Genomic DNA, 24696 nt, shown 5'->3' with positions numbered 1-24696 from the left:
TTCTCCTCCTCCTTGCTTCTTTGGCCATCACCTACAGCACCAATATCACCATCATTCATCATCAAATCAAGCTTGGATCATAGGGCTTTTTACATAATCGGATTGCTCCCGTTCTTCTCTACGCGTTCATATAAATTAATTCTTGATTAGGGTATAAACCCTAACCCTAGCTTTTCAATTTTTCTTTAATTTTCTGTATTTTGATGTTATTTTGATAGTATATTGATTATATGTTATTGTATTGTTGATTGTATGCGTAGAAATGCTCGTTAACACATGTTTTCGGTTTGATAAAATTGGGACAGCAGCTGTTTCGTGTACTTCTGATATTGTGATAGATATAAAAGTTAAAATAAAGTATCTAGATGAGTTCCTCTCATCAAGACATTAATTTTAGACTCCAAATTCATGTCGTTTCTATTCCCGGAGCCCTAGATATGATCAAAGTGGTATTTTATTAAGATTGAAATGTGATTTTGGTATGAACCAGGTTTGGTCCGACTTTGTGACCATATTTGGTGACTTTAGGGTGTGTTAGTGTGTTAGGATTAATGGTGGGACGAACTTTCATGTTCGGGTCATCTAAATCCGAGCCACGAATCACCCGTTACGTGTACAACACGATTTTGATTGAATTAAAGTTTCAAGTGGTGTCATGGCTGATCACCATGACTTGTGGGATATTCTTGGTGTGTTCTTGAGTGTACCAAAGTGTCGGGTAGTTTGATTAGGCGGAGATATATGTAAGGCTCGCCGAAAACCGACACCCGGGGCTCAGGATACGACCCGGTGAACTTTTGATTTAAAACTTGTGATTAATTATTAAACTTATGATAAAAATAATGGATTTCATTATCATTTAATTACTTATGATATAAAAAGTAATTATTATAATTTAAGACTTATGATATATATTTATTATATCATTTAATTATTACTTATGATTTAATTAACATTTTAATTAAACCTATGACTAATAATACTTTTATTATTAATGGAAAATACTTATGATAAGTATTAAACTTATATTATGGGATTATTATAATAAGACTTATAATAAGGATTAATTAATTATTTAATTATTATAAGGCTTAGTTATTATTTAATTATTATTTAATTATTAAATACTTATGATTTAATAATTATAATTAGAAACTTATGATATGATTAATAATTCATTATTAATTAATAATACTTATGATATGATTTAAAATTTATTATTAATTAATAATACTTATATTATGACTAATATTTAATTAATTAATTAAATACTTATGTTATATTAATTATATCATTTAAACTTATATTAACTTTAATAATTCATTTTAATTTAATTAAACTTATGTTATGACATAATTGGACATATTTAACTTTAATAAACATTATAACTTACATTATTATTACAACTTACACTTTTAGTATTAACGTTGACCATGTTTGACTAAGGTTGACTTTTGAGTTGACTTTTGGTTGACTTTGACTTTCAGTTGACTTTTGTTGACTTTTTAATTAAGGAAACTTTCCTAACTTATAAACTTTCCTAAAATAGCAACTTTCTAAATTTGGAAACTTTCCAAAAATAGAAACTTTCCAAAAATAGAAACTTTCCAAAAATAGAAACTTTCCAAAAATGGAAACCTGCTAAAAATAGAAACTTTCTAAAAATAGAAAGTGTGTGTCCGTACGCTGTTCTGATCAAACCGATGCATGTTGAGTATTGTTCTATGTCTACTTGCAACATGTACAATAGCTATCATACTAAGACTTGACCTAAGTTAGTTATTTATATCGACCTGCTTTATTTATAGGTCGGCGTTGTGATCATCCCTGATCACTTTACTTCGTTTGCTGTTCGCTTATTTGTGTGGTTACTTCGTTTGCTATTAAGGTGAGTTATAGTCCCATTTTTCTATTTTAAATCTTTTGGGATGAGAATACATGCAATTTATTTTATATTTTTGAACACATGTGGAAGTTGGTTTAAATTATTCATTGTGAGTTGAACAAAAATATTCCCTAGTCTGGTAATTGTAATCACTAGTTTCTACTGGTGAATGCGAATTCTACGGATAGATCTATCGGGTTTGACAACCCCATTTCGAGCTAGTCGCGCTAGTAATTTATAACCGGAATGTTTAGTACTTCGTATTTTGTTGTAGATACACTTGTTCGGTGTATATTATTTATTGTGTTTGGCAAGGGTAAATAAATGGTTAAGTGGTTACCAGGTGGCTCACGGAAAATGGAATAATGTTTTTATATGTTTTCTAACATATAATTTAGTGGTCCAAAAAGGAGTTTTTATGTTTTTAAACATAAATTTTTATGGTTTAAATTAGATATTGTTTACAATAATAAACCTATAATTCACTCAACATTTTTGTTGACAGTTACTCGCATATTTTATTCTCAAGTTCATGATTGATTGCTTCCGCTGTGCTTAGAGAGTCTGCATATCTATGATGGCAGCTTTTGTTAAACATTAACTTGCATTCTATTTTGATACATTTAATAGTGGATGTTGTTGACTTTGTTTTGGTCAACTTTTGGTTAAGTAATAATGTATAGTTTTTCTAAACTTACACATTTTGGTAGGTTTCCTTTATAGGAAATCATTTTTAAATAAAGAATGCAAGGTTATTTATTAAATTCATATAGAGTTATGATCAAGCTGTGGGACCAAGTAACGGAGCCGTTAAGTGTTTTGATAGGGACATCACAGTTGGTATCAGAGCGTTGGTTGTAGGGAATTAGGCTGCATTGATGTCGTTACCCCAGTCGATAGGGTGCATTAGTGAGTCTAGTCTACAGCCCGGCCTATAATGTATTCTTATATGTGATTATTTGTATCGTATTGGTATGTATATTGTTATCATACATACATCCCTATTATGTTTTGAATCCGGGAGGAACTTCCATTCCAATTTAAACATAGTCTCCGACTCGTGCGAACTTATCCTTATAAGAACACCTCGGGTAGTGAAACCGAGGGGTGTCATTCTTGACTTCTGAAATTCTTGACATTTCTATGTCATCTATTATGGTTATGTATATAACGTTTGAATTATATTACACGAGATGTCATTCTTGACTTCTAAATGCTAGGCATTTTCATGTCAGCTATTATGTTTAGGTATAGAACATTCTTGTTATATTACGTGCCTTTGTGCCGTTGTGCCTATGTGTTTGGTTTTTGAACCGGAAAACGTCATTCTTGACTTTTAGTGATTCTTTGTACTTCGAAGACAATTTTATGTCATCGTTACTCCTATTCATTACTTTCGATGTTTTTATCTCTTGTGCTACACTTAGCACATTGTTTAAGAAATTGTTTTAGAGAAATTGTGTGGAAATTCGAGGTTGATCACGTGTCCTGACCTCATGTAGTGCTATTGGAATGGAACTATGAATTAGTGAAATATAATGGCGTCAGGCCAACGTGATTATATTACGTTAATTCATAAAGAAGTCCCAATATTGTGACATGAGGAATAGAAGGCGAGTCAAAGAAAATTTTTACACTACTCATTTAGAAATTTCGATGTATTACATGGATAGGGAAAATATTCATTATCTCATTTGTTGATATACGAGGAGCGCGTTTTAACCAGATTATCTATCTCATGCTCTATCCCTCATAACTCGCTTGTTAGCAACAGCTTCGCTCGGGAACAGTTTTGGCCCAAGGACTTATGTCATAGTGATAGTCAAAAACAACATTTAACTCATTGGTTTTCATGACCTCGTAACATTTATTGGTCAAATATCGCATGACGATTCAAGTCATTTACTCGATCTTACTTCAACTTGTAACCTCTGAAATATAGATACTCGGTTTAATCATCGGGAGTTTTACACATTTGTTTAATTGGGCGGTTCTCACGAGATTTATGGGAGAATATAAGTAATGAAATATTTTGTCATGTATACAATTTATAAAATCATATATGTACGTATGGATTTAAATGAATAAATTTACCCTTACCTATTTTGACTAGTATATACTAAATCTTACCTTCAAAATTATTTTAAAACCACTCATTTATTGAGCTGTTTGGCTAAGTCATTTTGTTTTATATAAAATGGTACACGTTGTACATACTTCTAAATTTACTAAGAACTTCGTTCCATTTATGTTGTCACATCAAACGTTTAAAACTTTTTCAAAACTCCTTTGATTGATTTTATCAAATTTTCACATTACCCTACAGAGTGTTTGGATCACAGTTCTTCTCATCCTCCGTTTAAGGATGAAACTTACCATTAAGTTCATTGATAAAAACTCTTGCACCACTTTGGATGCCGGTTTATAAAATTTGTTAGAAAGTCTTCGCGCTCATAAAATTTTCCCTCTTATGGTTGGACATGGCCGAAATGCGGATCGATAAATCAATTTTCTGGGGTACACTCGGTGGTCAACCTATTGTAGAAACGCGCTAGGTGGGTTTATACCCCAACTGTTGTTATAGTGGGTATCATGGATATATATTACACTAGACCGCTTGAGAAGTTTCTACTCTCGATATTCACGGCTTACCGCAACACCCTCGTAAACACCAATCCTAGGATTCAATACTTTGAGGTGTACGAAATTTGTTTGGAGATTCATCTCACCTGGAGTCGACCATTCTTTATAAACCATGATTTGCGTTCTTTTCATCCGCACATAAATTTAAGAATATGGATGAATCCTAGATTTCCTCGCTCATTGTACAAGGAGGTTCAATCTCGTTGAAATATCACACCTTTCGTACGTCTTCCTTTCGGAAATATAATGAAAATTTACTTTGAAGTCCATGATCCTCGTTATCTCCATTGAGAGAATTGCCTTATATATATCTATGCCACCGATGTGACTACTCCATATATTTCTTCCTTCATTGTTGTAACTATATTTCATTCGTCCCAGTTCATTCCCTTGGGGAGCTCCTCTTTTGTTTATTAAGAAGAAAGATGGTTCATTCCGATTGTGTATTGATTATCGCGAGTTGAACAAGCTTACGATTAAGAACCGTTATCCTCTTCCAAGAATTGATGATCTGTTCGATCAACTTCAAGGTTCGTCTGTTTATTCTAAGATTGACCCTCATTCCGGTTATCACCAACTGCGGGCTAAAGAAACTGATATTCCGAAAATCGCTTTTCGTACCCGTTACGATCACTGCGAATTTCTTGTTATGCCATCCGGATTGACTAACACACCTGCTGTGTTCTTGGACCTCATGAACCGTGTGTGTAGCCCATATCTGGATAAATTCGTTAACGTTTTCATCGATGATATCCTTATCTATTCCAAGAAGTGATGAAGAGCACGAAGAACATTTGAAGTTAGTGCTTTATTTATTGAGAAAAGAAGAGTTGTACGCTAAGTTCTCTAAGTGTGCTTTCTGGTTAAGAGAAGTTCAATTCCTTGGACATACTGTTAGTAAACAGGGAATACAAGTTGATCCTGCTAAGATTGAGGCGATTGAAAAGTGGGAAATTCCGAAAACTCCTACTCAGATTCATCAGTTCCTAGGTTTGGCAGGCTATTATAGAAGGTTCATTCAAGATTTCTCTCGTATAGCGAAACCTCTGACTGCTTTAACGCACAAGGGGAAGAAGTATGAGTGGAAGGATGAACAAGAGACTGCTTTTTAAACTTTGAAGAAGAATTTGACTACCGCTCCGATATTGTCACTACCTAAGGGTAATGGTGATTTTGTTGTTTATTGTGATGCTTCGCGTCGGGGCTTTGGTTGTGTTTTGATGCAACGAAAGAAAGTTATTGCATACGCGTCACGTCAGTTGAAGATTCACGAATAGAATTATACAACCCATGATTTAGAATTGGGAGCTGTTGTGTTTGCGCTCAAGATTTGGAGACATTATCTTTATGGGGTCAAAGGTACAGTGTACACTGATCACAAAAGTCTTCAACATATCCTTGACCAAAAACAGTTGAATATGAGGCAACGAAGATAGGTTGAGACGTTGCATGATTATGATTCTGTATCATTCGGGGAAGGCCAATGTTATGGCCGATACGTTAAGCCTTAAAGAGAGGACTGAACCTCGTAGGTTTAGGGCCTTAAATATGACCATTCGAACAAACCTCGCAAAGGTAGATTCTTGAGGCACAACAAGAAGCCTTGAAGGAGGAGAATTTTATAACGGGAAGGTCCGAGGCTTGAGTAAACAGTTAGAGGTACGAACCAATGGTACTCGATATTTTACGGGACGCCTTTGGGTTTTGAAGTTTGGTGATCTATGACAACTTGTTTTAGATGAGGCTCATAAATCTAGGTACTCTATTCATCCTGGTTCAGGAAAGATGTATCTTGATCTTAAGGAGCTGTATTAGTGGTCTAATTTGAAAGCTGACGTGGCTACGTATGTGGCTAAGTGTTTGACATGTGCCAAGGTTAAAGCTGAACATCAAAAACCGTCTGGACTTTTGGTGCAACCTGAGATTCCCGAGTGGAAGTGAGAAGATATTACGATGGACTTATTGCGAAATTACCGAGAGTTGTGGGTGGTTATGATACCATTTGGGGTGATTGTTGACTGACTCACTAAGTCAGCTCACTTTATGCCGATTAAGGAAATAGATTCAATGGAGAAGCTTACTCGTTTGTACTTGAAGGAGATTATTTCTAGACATGGTGTTCCTGTATCCATTATTTCAGACCAAGACAGTCGATTTGTATCGAGGTTTTGGCGATCCTTACAGGAAGCCTTGGGAACTAAGTTAGACATTAGCACCGCTTATCATCCTCAAACAGATGGTCAGAGTGAAAGGACCATTCAGACGTTGAAAGATATGTTACGAGCATGTGTTACTGATTTTGGTAATGGGTGGGATAAATATTTGCCGCTAGCTGAGTTTTCGTATAACAACAGTTATCACGCAAGTATTCAAGCCGCACCGTTTGAAGCTCTATACGGTAGGAAGTGTAGGTCTCCTGTCTGTTGGAATGAGGTTGGGGATACTCAACTCACAGGTCCAGAAATCATTCACGTGACTACCGAGAAGATCGTACGGATTAAGGAAAGTTTGATAACCACCAGAAGTCAGCAAAGGAGCTATGCCAATAAGAGAAGGAACGATATTGAATTTCAGGTCAGTAATCGTGTTATGTTGAAGGTACCACCTTGGAAGGGCGTGATACATTTTGGTAAAAGAGGAAAGTTGAATCCTCATTTTGTTGGACCGTTTGAGATTATTGAGAGAGTTGGACCCATGGCTTATCGTTTGAAATTGCCACAAGAACTCAGTGCTGTCCACGGCGTTTTTCACGTGTCGAATTTAAAGAAGTGTTTGGCCGAGGCCGATAAGACAATTCCTCTAGAGGAACTTCATGTTGATAAGCAACTACATTTTATTGAGGAACCTGTTGAAATTATGGACCGAGAGGTTAAGACTCTGAAGCAGAGTAGAATTCCTATTGTCCGGGTTATATGGAACGCCAGGCGTGGTCCCGAGTTCACTTGGGAGTGTGAAGATCACATGAAGCAGAAGTACCCGCATTTGTTCCCAGATGCCGAGTCAACCCCTGCACCTTCTTAAATTTCGGGACGAAATTTCCGTAACGGGAAGGTACTGTAACGACCCTACTTTTTCCGTTATCTTTTACCGTTAATTATTTAACGACCGTTAACTGTTATTCGTGCCACGTCATTTCTATGACCTATATTATTATTTTTGTAATAATATATTAATTATTATGTGTTATATGAATATTTGTATTCACATCTTAAATTGTACGTTTCTACGTGTCGCGGATTTCTATCCGGCGAATCTTTTCGGTTTTCAAACCAACGGTCGAGTTTTTGGAATATTTAAATCCTAATTATTTTAGATATGATATTTTAAGATCATATTATTATATAGAATATTTATATTTATTTTTCGTCGCGTATTTATTATCTCTCCAAATTTTCAATCGCGTAGTCGTGTTTTCGCGTTTCGGGCTTCGTTCAGGCATTTGGGCCATAAGACTTCCTTCATTTATCAAATTTGGGCCATATGGGGCCCACCCCATACCATTTTCGTCCAGACCTCCCAAGGGAGGGGTTGGTTTTGCCATTTCTTGTAACTTGTGATTATTTTGATCAAAACCACAAAATCCATCTCATTCTAACCTAGCAACCATTTTATTTTTTTTCACCTCCTCCTTGCTTCTTTGGCCATCACCTACAGCACCAATATCACCATCATTCATCATCAAATCAAGCTTGGATCATAGGGCTTTTTACATAATCGGATTGCTCCCGTTCTTCTCTACGCGTTCATATAAATCAATTCTTGATTAGGGTATAAACCCTAACCCTAGCTTTTCAATTTTTCTTTAATTTTCTGTATTTTGATGTTATTTTGATAGTATATTGATTATATGTTATTGTATTGTTGATTGTATGCGTAGAAATGCTCGTTAACACATGTTTTCGGTTTGATAAAATTGGGACAGCAGCTGTTTCGTGTACTTCTGATATTGTGATAGATATAAAAGTTAAAATAAAGTATCTAGATGAGTTCCTCTCATCAAGACATTAATTTTAGACTCCGAATTCATGTCGTTTCTATTCCCGGAGCCCTAGATATGATCAAAGTGGTATTTTATTAAGATTGAAATGTGATTTTGGTATGAACCAGGTTTGGTCCGACTTTGTGACCATATTTTGTGACTTTAGGGTGTGTTAGTGTGTTAGGATTAATGGTGGGACGAACTTTCATGTTCGGGTCATCTAAATCCGAGCCACGAATCACCCGTTACATCTACAACACGATTTTGATTGAATTAAAGTTTCAAGTAGTGTCATGGCTGATCACCACGACTTGTGGGATATTCTTGGTGTGTTCTTGAGTGTACCAAAGTGTCGGGTAGTTTTATTAGGCGGAGATATATGTAAGGCTCGCCGAAAATCGACACCCGGGGCTCAGGATACGACCCGATGAACTTTTGATTTAAAACTTGTGATTAATTATTAAACTTATGATAAAAATAATGGATTTCATTATCATTTAATTACTTATGATATAAAAAGTAATTATTATAATTTAAGACTTATGATATATATTTATTATATCATTTAATTATTACTTATGATTTAATTAACATTTTAATTAAACCTATGACTAATAATACTTTTATTATTAATGAAAAATACTTATGATAAGTATTAAACTTATATTATGGGATTATTATAATAAGACTTATAATAAGGATTAATTAATTATTTAATTATTATAATGCTTAGTTATTATTTAATTATTATTTAATTATTATTTAATTATTAAATACTTATGATTTAATAATTATAATTAGAAACTTATGATATGATTAATAATTCATTATTAATTAATAATACTTATGATATGATTTAAAATTTATTATTAATTAATAATACTTATATTATGACTACTATTTAATTAATTAATTAAATACTTATGTTATATTAATTATATCATTTAAACTTATATTAACTTTAATAATTCATTTTAATTTAATTAAACTTATGTTATGACATAATTAGACATATTTAACTTTAATAAACATTATAACTTACATTATTATTACAACTTACACTTTTAATATTAACGTTGACCATGTTTGACCAAGGTTGACTTTTGAGTTGACTTTCGGTTAACTTTGACTTTCAGTTGACTTTTGTTGACTTTTGAATTAAGGAAACTTTCCTAACTTATAAACTTTCCTAAAATAGCAACTTTCTAAATTTGAAAACTTTCCAAAAATAGAAACTTTCCAAAAATAGAAACTTTCCAAAAATAGAAACTTTCCAAAAATGGAAACCTGCTGAAAATAGAAACTTTCTAAAAATAGAAAGTGTGTGTCCGTACGCTGTTCTGATCAAACCGATGCATGTTGAGTATTGTTCTATGTCTACTTGCAACATGTACAATAGCTATCATACTAAGACTTGACCTAAGTTAGTTATTTATATCGACCTGCTTTATTTATAGGTCGGCGTTGTGATCATCCCTGATCACTTTACTTCGTTTGTTGTTCGCTTATTTGTGTGGTTACTTCGTTTGCTATTAAGGTGAGTTATAGTCCCATTTTTCTATTTTATATCTTTTGGGATGAGAATAGATGCAATTTATTTTATATTTTTGAACACATGTGGAAGTTGGTTTAAATTATTCATTGTGAGTTGAACAAAAATATTCCCTAGTCTGGTAACTGTAATCATTAGTTTCTACTGGTGAACACGAATTCTACGGATAGATCTATTGGGTTTGACAACCCCATTTCGAGCTAGTCGCGCTAGCAATTTATAATCGGAATGTTTAGTACTTCGTATTTTGTTGTAGATACACTTGTTCGGTGTATATTATTTATTGTGTTTGGCAAGGGTAAATAAATGGTTAAGTGGTTACCAGGTGGCTCACGGAAAATGGAATAATGTTTTTATATATTTTCTAACATATAATTTAGTGGTCCAAAAAGGAGTTTTTATGTTTTTAAACATAAATTTTTATGGTTTAAATTAGATATTGTTTACAATAATAAACCTATAATTCACTCAACATTTTTGTGGACAGTTACTCGCATATTTTATTCTCAGGTTCATGATTGATTGCTTCCGCTGTGCTTAGAGAGTCTGCATATCTATGATGGCAGCTTTTGTTAAACATTAACTTGCAGTATTTACTCAATAAAATTGAAATTATGAATTAACACTTCGTTATTTGTTGGTGTTTGTAACCCTTACACCATATTCTCTAAAGCCACTACTCGAGCGCGAAGCTCGTTGACTTCTTCTATTACACCGGGGTGATTATCGGTTCGGAAGAGCGGATAAATAAAATCTAGAATTTGATGTAGTATATAATCGTGACGAGATACTCTGGAAATGAGAGAGAAAATGGTGTTTCGGACCGGTTCGCCGGTAAGTGCTTCAGGTTCATCTCCAAGAGGGCAATGTGGTGGATGGAAGGGATCACCTTCTTCTTGTCTCCAATTATTGAGGAGGCTACGAACCTATCCCCAATTCATCCAGAATAGATGATGGCTAATTGGTTGATCCATTTCGGTCACACTGCTTTCGGAGCTTGAGTGGGATTCCATATCGGAATTCGAGGGACTTGAACTAATGACAAATTCCATTTCGTTCGATTGAATAAAGGATTTTTTGATATGAAATGATTTTTCGGCTATCGGGTGGTATTCTAATTACATAGAATATCTATATATATAGCGCAAAAGATTTCGTAGATTACGGAGGAAATTACGGGATATGTCAGACAAAGTTTACAGTAACAGATACGCTAAGATATGGACTAGCAGATACGCTAAGATATGAATTTTATCTATACACTATTCATGCAATCAATGCAGTAAGACGTGTCTAGACTAAGAATGATAAGCAGGCAATTTCTGACAAAAATGACAAGCAAAACTTTTGACATGCAGACACGGTCGAAGTCCAGGCTCACTAATGCATCCTAACGACTATCAGTTAGACACACTAATGCAGACCTAGTTCGCTAAGACCACCGCTCTGATACCAACTGAAAGGACCCGTTCATATACATTATAAACGATTCACAATAGTTGATTACATCGCGAGGTATTTGACCTCTATATGATACATTTTACAAGCATTGCATTCGTTTTTAAAAGACAAACTTTCTTTACAGCGAAAGTTGACGGCATGTACACCATTTCATAATACATCCAACTATAATTGACATAATAATAATCTTGATGACCTCAATGACTCGAATGCAACGTCTTTCAAAATATGCCATGAATGACTCCAAGTAATATCTCTAAAATGAGCTAATGCACAGCGGAAGATTTCTTTAATACCTGAGAATAAACATGCTTTAAAGTGTCAACCAAAAGGTTGGTGAGTTCATAGGTTTATCATAACAATCATTTCAATATATTAATAGACCACAAGATTTCCGTTTATAAATATATGTACACTCGCAAGTGTATAAAAGTATTCTATAAATTATAGGCACCCGGTAACAAGCCTTAACGTTCATGTTTGACCCTCTGAAGTACACCAGATCAGGTGTGTTTAAAATAACCTCGAAGTACTAAAGCATCCCATAGTCAGGATGGGGTTTGTCAGGCCCAATAGATCTATCTTTAGGATTCGCGCCTACCGTACATAGACAAGTAGTTTAATGTTACCAAGCTAAGGGTATATTTCTGGTTTAAACCCACGTAGAATTAGTTTTAGTACTTGTGCCTATTTCGTAAAACATTTATAAAAACAGCGCATGTATTCTCAGTCCCAAAAATATATATAAAAGGGAGCAAATGAAACTCACCATACTGTATTTCGTAGTAAAAATACATATAACGTCCTTTAACAAGTGCAAGGTTGGCCTCGGATTCACGAACCTATATTAATTATATAGGTTTATATGTTGGTCAATATTTGTCTAACAATTTTTGGTCAAGTCATAGTGTACCACAATCCTAATGCTCGAGACTAATATGCAAAAGTCAACAAAAGTCCACTTGACCCAAAATGACTTTTAAAATTTATACGTGTTTATTATATAACTTAACTATAGTCGTTTTATATATTTAAATATATTTATTAGATTTTATAATAATAAAAGTCATTTATTAATAAAAATTTATATTAACGTTTATATATGATAAAATATACTTTTATATATCTTAAGTAGTAAAATTTATAAAGTTCACTTAATATCGTAAAACTATAGTGGTAAGTATTATTAATGTAATTATATTACGCGTGGTGAAAAATATCTGTGTATCCCCTATTTATTTGATAAAATAATATTGATCATAATAATAATAAGTAAAAGTTGTATTATTTTGTAATAATAATTATTATTATTCTATAAAAAAATAACAATATTTATATTTACTAAAAATGTTATTATGATAAAATGATAATACTAACATAATAGTAATAATGATATTTTATAATAACAATGATATTTCTATTAAAATAATAACGACGATAGTAATAATAATCATTTTAACAATAATACTAAAATTCAGTTGACTATAACTTCAAATCCGTTCATCGAAACCATTCGATATCTAAATGAAAAGTTCTTAATTTTTCGCTAGCTTTCCAATGACATGCATATCATATACCCTATCTCAGTAGCATATGTATCTAATTCAGGATTCAACAAACCTATCTAAGGACCATATCGAATGTACAAGCATGCATAATTCTATATACTCGAGCACTAGTCAGGGATACACTATTGATATATAAAAGTTAAGTTATGAGTGCTCACGTATCAATATTGAGATTCAATATTGCAGGAAAGTACGTAGACGCAACGGAGATGATAAACACTATATTGACCTCACGAGCATACCCATGAACCATACCCATCACCTCCATAGCTATAACCCATAATTTCCTTAGCTTCGACTCATTCAAAAAAACTATTTTGAAATCACTCGGACATCACTCCGTCGTAATATTTTATGTATACTAATAATATCTTGAAATAATACAGAGCAAATATGTATATATATATATATATATATATATATATATATATATATATATATATATATATATATATATATATATAAATTGATTGAGAGAGTTTAGAGAAATATATTTTCAAGTTTCTATGAAATAATGAAACCTATTGAATTCTATTTATAATAGATTTTTGAATTATTAAAGTGAATTATTAAAGTATGAATTATTAAAGTGAATTATTAAAGTATGAATTATTAAATTGAATTATTAAAGTATGAATTATTAAAGTGAATTATTAAAGTATGAATTATTAAAGTATGAATTATTAAAGTGAATTATTAAAGTTAAAGTATAGTAAAAGTATAAAAACTATGTATGTATAATACACGTATAAATATATATAATATTAATTTAAATCGTTATATATATTTAATGAAATAAAATATAAATACCGTTATATTTATTATACTGGTTAAGTAATGAGTTATCAAAAGTGATTCTAGATATTTATAAAAGTTATATACGTTTTAATAATAAAGTTCTTTTTAAACTGTAAACGTTTTTGTACGTTTGAAAATAGATTAATAGAATATTATGAAAACCAATTCTCCACTAGCTTTTGTCTAACTTTCGTAAATGACACTTTTTATTTTTATTTATAAATAGCTTTACAAATTATTCCGAATATCGTTAAGAGGAATAGATTTTCTCAAATCATAGTGGACCTCTCAACAGAGACTTGTAATCATAATTCAATGTTTCTGATAATTCAATCATTTAATATATTTTTTTAATTTCGTCGATAATCATATTGAAACAAATGCGTTCATATAAATCATTATACGTTTAAATACTTTGTTGACATTTTCAATTTATAACATATACACATATACATACATATTCATATATGTTCATTTAATGGTTCGTGAATCATTGGAATTTGGTCGAGGTTTAAATGAATGTATAAACATAGTTTAAAATCCTTGAGATTTAACTTAACAAAGATTGCTTATCGTGTCAGAATAATATAAAGATAAAGTTTAAATTTAGTCGGAAATTTCCGGGTCGTCACAGTACCTACCCGTTAAAGAAATTTCGTCCCCGAAATTTGATAGAGGTCGTTATGGCTAACAATGAGAATGTTATTATGACGATTATGAAGTTTTATCATGTCTAAGAAGTATGGATAAAATAATTCAATTACTCGAAGCGTATGAGGGAAGTTATCGTAAATGAAGGAAATAAGATTATAGTGATTTGTCATATCTTTTGACGTCATCACAATTGATCTCCGAATTTAAAGAAAATCTTTGTAATCTATGTTGGATTTGATGCTTTGGTGATTAAGGAGATTATGATTCTCTTCGAATTAATACGATAATCCATCTTGATTTCTCTGTCGGGTATTTCACTATAAATCCACCTCCTTCGTTTTCTTACAACTCACACATTCTATTCTTTCTCCCTCAACTCATATTTTAAAGTATTTGTCAATATGCTTCATCCAGTACTGATTCTCGATATACTCCTCACTTTCATATCTGTCGTTCTTCTTTTTCATCTGCCTCCGGAAGAATCTATTTACTTCTACTATACTCTCGGTTTTATAGTGTTTTTAGTTCTTCCGTGTCTTTATATTGCTATATGCATCGATATATACGGTTTATAATTTTTGGGTGGTTGTTGGGTTTTATATCTTCCCTTATATTTCAAAGCCCATGCTTTTGTCTTCTATAATCATTGACATCCACAGTTAATGCTCCCTTCTATTTGCTGCGATTTATACTCCAATTTCTATTTTGGAGTTTTGTCCTTTCGTTTCTTCTTCTTGCGATTAAGCAACGTTTGTAATGGTCCACTATTCGCAGATATGAATTTTAGAATGAACATAGTTAATGTTCTAAGAAAGAAATGGTAATGGCACGATCTTGATTTGTTAATTTACCAGAATACCCTGAAAAGACCGAATCATCAAGAAAATATATTCTTGATATTTTTAGAGATTAAATAGAATACAAGAGTCATGTAACATGGAACATGATGACGGCATGGTCTGTGAATCCTCATGTCCCATTAGAAACTCAGCATGACTTACTGTAATATAATCACGTTGATCAAGTGTCATTATATTATACTAGCTCATTCTTCAGTTCCCAACACTACTTCAAAACATTCATAATTTAAACTCGAAAGTTTATAGAATATAGAAACTAATAGTTTCTTATATGATGTAACACTGATAGCGCAAAGAGATAAATGACTTCAGATAAGATTAGTTGTGATAATATCTTCAGAAATATCGTGGATATTTATAATGAAAGATATGATAATATCTTAGAATTTCTAATATTGATGGATGATGATGAAGATTTGTCTGTAAAGGTTTAGAATAAAGAGTAAGGTATTCGTTAATGACTTTAGCAGACACTGAATCATTTGGATTCTTTGAAGGCGGATTTAGTCTTTGTGATTTGTCAACAGCCTCCTTCATAGTCTGTTCAATCCATTTTCCAGTTCCAAACCTTCTCTTTTTCTCTGCTTTACCACCTTACTATTCTTTGTCATCAAACTTTTTACTGTTAAGCTCGTTTACAGTTTTTGATGCTTCGTTAGCATTTCAAGAACTAGTTTGCAGTTCAAAATATTTTTCAGAACTTCACATTCAAAGTATGTAAGTCCAGGAGATAGATGTTTTACGTACACATATAACTGTTGGCGTAGACATGCTGCGAGATTTCAAAATACTGGTTACTATTTTTCGATGATTCGTATGACAATTCTCGTTACAAGATGCGAATGAGTAAAAGATGTGATTTCACTAAATATAATGATTTTTCAAAAAGTCAAAGATAATTGAAGTTGTTGGTAAGTTTATTGCTAAGGTGGCGAGATATGAAAGGTCCCCAGTAACGATGACGAAAGGGCAACGTATCTATCGAGGCTATAATAAGACTAGTCGTACTGAAAAGTCAAAGTTGACTTGCTGGAGCTGTGACAAAACTGTCTACTTTGAAAAGGAATTGAAAAGTCATTTTAGCTAATAAATGCCAAAGGGTCTGACACGGATACGCGTCGAACTATGACTTTGGCTTCGAGAGCTTTCTAGGTACATAAATGTGGGTAATATGTGGTTGGATCATCATCTCGATTGTTCATTGTTTGAAGTGTCTTCAAAAACTTCGGAGAGTTTGAACACATTTTGTAATCGTTAATATACATATGATGTTCTAACACAGTTTTGAAGTCAAAGTATAGCTTTGAAAGATGTAGGAATCTAAGAGTGATGTCTTCTGTTAAATCATGACTTGGATTTTGATTTGTCAAAATCAGAATGCTAATCAAATTTGGGTGAGAATGGTTGTTTTGATTTCTATACAAGAATGTATATTGTTGTGAGATTTTGGGAGTATAGTTGATGATTTGCTTAATCAGATTTGAAAAATGTAACATATTAATTGTGAATTTATATATCTCTCGGGTATTACCTACCCGTTAAAATTTTTTTTCACAATTAATATTTTGTACAACAAAATTTTATTACAGTCTTTATGAAAATATATATGTGCATATTTTCTTCAGATGTAACATAGATTTAATGAGTTAATATTAAATTAAACTCATTTGATTTACGGTTGAAACTAGAACTGAATAATCCCTAAAGACTTTAGAAATTACATAACTTTTACGGAGTATTTATTCAATAAAATTAAAATTATGAATTAATACTTCGTTATTTGTTGGTGTTTGTAACCCTTACACCATATTCTCTAAAGCCACTACTCGAGCGCGAAGCTTGTTGACTTCTTCTATTACACCGAGGTGATTATCGGTTCGGACGAGCGGATAAATAAAATCTAGAATTTGATGTAGTATATAATCGTGACGAGATACTCTGGAAATGAGAGAGAAAATGGTGTTTCGGACCGGTTCGCCGGTAAGTGCTTCAGGTTCATCGCCAAGAGGGCAATGTGGTGGATGGAAGGGATCACCTTCTTCTTGTCTCCAATTATTGAGGAGGCTACGAACATATCCCCAATTCATCCAGAATAGATGATGGCTAATTGGTTGATCCATTCCGGTCACACTGCTTTCGGAGCTTGAGTGGGATTCCATATCGGAATTCGAGGGACTTGAACTAATGACAAATTCCATTTCGTTCGATTGAATAAAGGATTTTTCGATATGAAATGATTTTTCGGCTATCGGGTGGTATTCTAATTACATAGAATATCTATATATATAGCGCAAAAGATTTCGTAGATTACGGAGGAAATTACGGGATATGTCAGACAAAGTTTACAGTAACAGATACGCTAAGATATGGATTAGCAGATGCGCTAAGATATGAATTTTGTCTATACACTATTCATGCAATCAATGCAGTAAGACGTGTCTAGACTAAGAATGATAAGCAGGCAATTTCCGACAAAAATGATAAGCAAAACTTTTGACATGCAGACACTGATATTTCGCGAGGTGTATATAAAATAGCTATTAATTTTAGCAGGAAATACTATTAAATACGATACAATTTTACACAAGATATTTATTTATTTAGAGAATGGATATACTTAAACCTTGCTACAACACTTATAGGCAGTGTACCTAATCGTACAGTAGTGTAGTTTTTAGTAAGTCCGGTTCGTTCCACAGGGAAAATCTTTAAACAAAGCTTAACGCTATATTAGTTTACTTTTATACAAAAACAAATATATATATATATATATAAGTAATATTATTATTATAAAGGGGGGTTTTTACCGTTTAATGACCGGTTTGTTGATTTTAAAACTTTAGTCGCAGTTAAAACCAAATGTAAAATAATAAATAAATACAAGACTTAAATTAAAGCGTAAAGTAAATAACGATAATGAAATTGCGAATAATAAAAGTGTGATAAAATAAACTTGCGATAATTAAAAAGTACGATAATTAAAAGTGCAATTAAATACAATAACAATAAAAATACGATAATTAGAAGTGCAATTAAATATAAAATAAAGGAAATAAAATATGAAATAAAAGAATTATGCTTATTTAAACTTCCGTAATCATGATGTTTGACGTGTTGATTTTAGTTTTATGCCCATGGGTTAATTGTCCTTTGTCCTGGATTATTTAATATGTCCGTCTGGTTTTTGTCCATAACAGTCCATCAGTCATAAATATAAAGTGCGAGTATCCTCGTCAAATTATCCTTATACCCGAAGTTAAATATTCCATCTAATTGGGGACTTAAACTGTAACAAGATTTTAATACTTTGTTTAATAATTACACCAGGATGTCGACTGAGTGTAACCCAAGATTTTAATATTTTGTTATCAATTATACCAAGTGTCCTTGTACATAATTTCACCCCTGTTTTAATTATTCTAGTGGCTATTAATCCATTCCCGTGTCCGGTTAAATGAACGATTATTCGTACATATAAATACCCCGCCCATCGTGTCCGATCGAGTGTATATGGTAATTTATAGAGACGCCCAATTGTAAATTTTTATATTAACATTAACAAACTATCATTTAGTTAAACAAATATAAAGCCCATTAATAGCCCATAGTTTAATTTCCACAAGTGTCGTTCTTTTGTCCAAACCCCAATTATGGTACAAAGCCCAATTACCCAATTTTAGTAATTAGCCCAACATCATGATTACTTCGGATTAAATAAGCATAATAATAACTTAGCTACGAGACATTAAATTAAAAAGGTTGAACATAACTTACAATGATTAAAAATAGCGTAGCGTTACACGGACAGAATTTCGACTTACACCCTTACAACATTCGCTAACATACCCTTATTATTAGGATTAAAATTAAAATTAAAATTAAAATTAAAATATAAATATAAATATTATGATATAGATAGAGAGATGGATATTATGATGATGAAAAATGATCAGAATTCGGCTGGCTTTATAGGGAATTGCAGAATTTGGGGCTCCGCGACTCGCGGCATTTTTTGCCTTCAAACTCCGCGAGTCGCGGAGTTTGTAAATACAGCTCACACAATTTGGAGTCTTTCTTGCCGACAGTTTTTATTTATTTATATAATATATAAATAATTATAAGAATTATTTAAATATTATATTATATTTATGTGCATAGTTGACTTGTAATTTTTAGTCCGTTGCGTCGAGCGTTGAGAGTTGACTCATGTCCCGGTTCCGAATTTTCGAACGTCCTTGCGTACAATTTAATATCTTGTACTTTGCGTTTTGAATCTTGTACTCTTGTAATTTCGAGACGTTTCTTATCAATAATTGGAACCTCTTTGATTGTCTTTTGTACTTTTGAGCTTTTTGGTCATTTGCGTCTTCAATTCGTCGAATCTGTCTTTTGTCTTCACCTTTTATTATTTAAACGAATATCACTTGTAAATAGAACAATTGCAACTAAAAGCTTGTCTTTCTTGAGGAATAATGCTATGAAATATATGTTCGTTTTTAGCATTATCAGACACGGTCGAAGTCCAGGCTCACTAATGCATCCTAACGACTATCAGTTAGACACACTAATGCAGACCTGGTTCACTAAGACCACCGCTCTGATACCAACTGAAAGGACCCGTTCATATACATTATAAACGATTCATAATAGTTGATTACATCGCAAGGTATTTGACCTCTATATGATACATTTTACAAACATTACATTCGTTTTTAAAAGACAAACTTTCTTTACAGCGAAAGTTGATAGCATGTACACCATTTCATAATACATCCAACTATAATTGACATAATAATAATCTTAATGAACTCAATGACTCGAATGCAACGTCTTTTAAAATATTCCATGAATGACTCCAAGTAATATCCTTAAAATGAGCTAATGCACAGCGGAAGATTTCTTTAATACCTGAGAATAAACATGCTTTAAAGTGTCAACCAAAAGGTTGGTGAGTTCATAGGTTTATCATAACAATCATTTCAATATATTAATAGACCACAAGATTTCCGTTTATAAATATATGTACACTCGCAAGTGTATAAAAGTATTCTATAAATTGTAGGCACCCGGTAACAAGCCTTAATGTTCATGTTTGACCCTCTGAAGTACACCAGATCAGGTGTGTTTAAAATAACCTCGAAGTACTAAAGCATCCCATAGTCAGGATGGGGTTTGTCAGGCCCAATAGATCTATCTTTAGGATTCGCGCCTACCGTACATAGACAAGTAGTTTAATGTTACCAAGCTAAGGGTATATTTCTGGTTTAAACCCATGTAGAATTAGTTTTAGTACTTGTGCCTATTTCGTAAAACATTTATAAAAACAGCGCATGTATTCTCAGTCCCAAAAATATATATAAAAGGGAGCAAATGAAACTCACCATACTGTATTTCGTAGTAAAAATACATATAACGTCATTTAACAAGTGTAAGGTTGGCCTCAGATTCACGAACCTATATTAATTATATATATTTATATGTTGGTCAATATTTGTCTAACAATTTTTGGTCAAGTCATAGTGTACCACAATGCTAATGCTCGAGACTAATATGCAAAAGTCAACAAAAGTCCACTTGACCCAAAATGACTTTTAAAATTTATACGTGTTTATTATATAACTTAACTATAGTCGTTTTATATATTTAAATATATTTATTAGATTTTATAATAATAAAAGTCATTTATTAATAAAAATTTATATTAACGTTTATATATGATAAAATATACTTTTATATATCTTAAGTAGTAAAATTTATAAACTTCACTTAATATCGTAAAACTATAGTGGTAAGTATTATTAATGTAATTATATTACGCGTGGTGAAAAATATCTGTGTATCCCCTATTTATTTGATAAAATAATATTGATCATAATAATAATAAGTAAAAGTTGTATTATTTTGTAATAATAATTATTATTATTCTATAAAAAATAACAATATTTATATTTACTAAAAATGTTATTATGATAAAATGATAATACTAACATAATAGTAATAATGATATTTTATAATAACAATGATATTTCTATTAAAATAATAACGACGATAGTAATAATAATCATTTTAACAATAATACTAAAATTCAGTTGACTATAACTTCAAATTCGTTCATCGAAACCATTCGATATCTAAATGAAAAGTTCTTAATTTTTCGCTAGCTTTCCAATGACATGCATATCATATACCCTATCTCAGTAGCATATGTATCTAATTCAGGATTCAACAAACCTATCTAAGGACAATATCGAATGTACAAGCATGCATAATCCTATATACTCGAGCACTAGTCAGGGATACACTATTGATATATAAAAGTTAAGTTATGAGTGCTCGCGTATCAATATTGAGATTCAATATTGCAGGAAAGTACGTAGACGCAACGGAGATGATAAACACTAGATTGACCTCACGAGCATACCCATGAACCATACCCATCACCTCCATAGCTATAACCCATAATTTCCTTAGCTTCGACTCATTCAAAAAAACTATTTTGAAATCACTCGGACATCACTCCGTCGTAATATTTTATGTATAATAATAATATCTTGAAATAATACAGAGCAAATATATATATATATATATATATATATATATATATATATATATATATATATATATATATATATATATATATATATATATAATCGATTGAGAGAGTTTAGAGAAATATATTTTCAAGTTTCTATGAAATAATGAAACCTATTGAATTCTATTTATAATAGATTTTTGAATTATTAAAGTGAATTATTAAAGTATGAATTATTAAAGTGAATTATTAAAGTATGAATTATTAAAGTGAATTATTAAAGTATGAATTATTAAAGTGAATTATTAAAGTATGAATTATTAAAGTGAATTATTAAAGTATGAATTATTAAAGTGAATTATTAAAGTGAATTATTAAAGTTAAAGTATAGTAAAAGTATAAAAACTATGTATGTATAATACACGTATAAATATATATAATATTAATTTAAATCGTTATATATATTTAATGAAATAAAATATAAATATCGTTATATTTATTATACTGGTTAAGTAATGAGTTGTCAAAAGTGATTCTAGATATTTATAAAAGTTATATACGTTTTAATAATAAAGTTCTTTTTAAACTGAAAACGTTTTTGTACGTTTGAAAATAGATTAATAGAATATTATGAAAACCAATTCTCCACTAGCTTTTGTCTAACTTTTGTAAATGACACTTTTTATTTTTATTTATAAATAGCTTTACAAATTATTCTGAATATCGTTAAGAGGAATAGATTTTCTCAAATCATAGTGGACCTCTTAACAGAGACTTGTAATCATAATTCAATGTTTCTGATAATTCAATCATTTAATATATTTTTTTAATTTCGTCGATAATCATATTGAAACAAATACGTTCATATAAAGCATTATACGTTTAAATACTTTGTTGACATTTTCAATTTATAACATATACACATATACATACATATTCATATATGTTCATTTAATGGTTCGTGAATCATTGGAATTTGGTCGAGGTTTAAATGAATGTATAAACATAGTTTAAAATCCTTGAGATTTAACTTAACAAACATTGCTTATCGTGTCAGAATAATATAAAGATAAAGTTTAAATTTAGTCAGAAATTTCCGGGTCGTCACATAGTGATTTGGACTCAACTATTTACGATATGGAAGAAACAGAACCTCAAAGTATGGAAGATCGAATGAGAGCCACACGCACGGGCCAAGGTCACGCCATTAATTAGCCAGATGTTAATGTACCAGATTTTGAAATCAAAGGACAAATCTTACACATGGTCACTAATCAGTGCCAATTTAGTGGTACAATAAAAGAAGATTCGAACGAACATCTTCAAACTTTTAATAGGATTTGTAATCTATTTAAAATTCGAGAATTTGAGGATGAAATAATTTATCTTATGTTGTTTCCCTGGACTTTAAAGGGAGAAGCCAAAGATTGGTTAGAATCATTACCTGAAGGAGCGATTGACACATGGGATGTTTTAGTTGAAAATTTTCTTCAAAGATTCTTTCTGGCATCTAAATCCGTGAGACTTCAAGGAGAAATTGCCACATTTGTGCAAAAGCCAAATGAAACGTTATATGAGGCATGGACAAGATTCGAAAGGATGTTGAGATGATGTCCTCAACACGGGTTAGATACTTTTCAAAAAGTGCAAATCTGCGTCGACGTCGCCACACAAAAAGACATCGACACAGCAGCTGGTGGTTCCATTATGAATGTAAGACCCAGATATTTTTCCTTGTAAATATGTGTGAATGTGTTATTCAAGTTGTGGGGTTTACGTTGTATATAATTAAAAGATAAAAGAAGCTGAACTGGGCATTTGGCGCGCTGCGCGGCCTTATGGCGCGCCGCGCCATTACGGGCTGACAGCTCACTTTGTTTTTTTTATCAAGATATTTTGAGGGCATTTTGGTAAAACCACTTAAGGTCCGACTTTAAGGCTTGGATCAGTTGTTTAGAGTGTCATTTACTCCATATTCACCCACCTTATCATCTTCCAATCAATTCTAGAGAGAGAGTTAGATTCTAGAGTGAGAGAGGGCTCAAATTAAGGAAGAAGAAGCTCGAATCGGGTCAAAGTGCAAGCACTAAAGTTGTTCATCTCCTCAATTGCTACGTTTTGATAGTTGTGGTAAGCCCTAAACCTAACTTCCTTGTTTTAATTGTTTAAGAGTTAGGGTTTGTGTAGGTGATAAACACTAAGACCCATTTGTTAGTAAATTGGTTGTTTTGGGTGAATTTGGGTTATGTTGACTCAAAGATGACTAACTAGGGTTTTTCAAGTATTAATTGTTGTTAATAAACCTTAATTAGTTAGTAATTTCTAGAACACCTATATTATATGTAAATGGATGTTGTGTGGGTTAGTGGATGACCCGAAATAGGTGTGTTGACCTTAAATGGGTCAAATGGGTCAAAATGGACCTAAGTTAGTAAATGTTTGTGATTAATGCATAAACCTAGTGTTAAATGATGTTTTAAGACCTAACTTGGCTAATGTTAGGGTTTTGGCAAAAGAGGACCCAATTATGGGTTAGGTGTCCAAATGGGTCAAAATGACATAGTAGTGGTAAGTGTTGTGAGTTTGACCAACTTGAATGGTTGATTGATTGTATGTGCGTGATAATAGGTGCGTTACCTTGAAGATTCAAGCTTGATTTTATTGAATCACCGAAGGCGTAAGGTGAGTGGAATAATTATGCGTGTATGTATATAATGTATTTATTTGTGTAGAATGGATGTGGCATTGTCGCGTTGTTAAGACA

The 24696-nt window shown here is 31.9% G+C and overlaps 1 non-coding gene across 1 annotated transcript; it reads right to left on the bottom strand.

Moving 5' to 3' along the window:
- Positions 1–23453: 23453 nt before the first annotated feature.
- On the bottom strand, positions 23454–23560 carry LOC139873882 (small nucleolar RNA R71). The gene has a single exon (XR_011767594.1). It is a non-coding gene; the product is annotated as a small nucleolar RNA R71 (small nucleolar RNA).
- Positions 23561–24696: the final 1136 nt, after the last annotated feature.

This window comes from Rutidosis leptorrhynchoides, chromosome 10 (genome assembly GCF_046630445.1).
Source record: "Rutidosis leptorrhynchoides isolate AG116_Rl617_1_P2 chromosome 10, CSIRO_AGI_Rlap_v1, whole genome shotgun sequence".
NCBI classification, from domain to species: Eukaryota; Viridiplantae; Streptophyta; class Magnoliopsida; order Asterales; family Asteraceae; genus Rutidosis; species Rutidosis leptorrhynchoides.
This window is presented reverse-complemented; position numbering and strand designations above follow the sequence as displayed.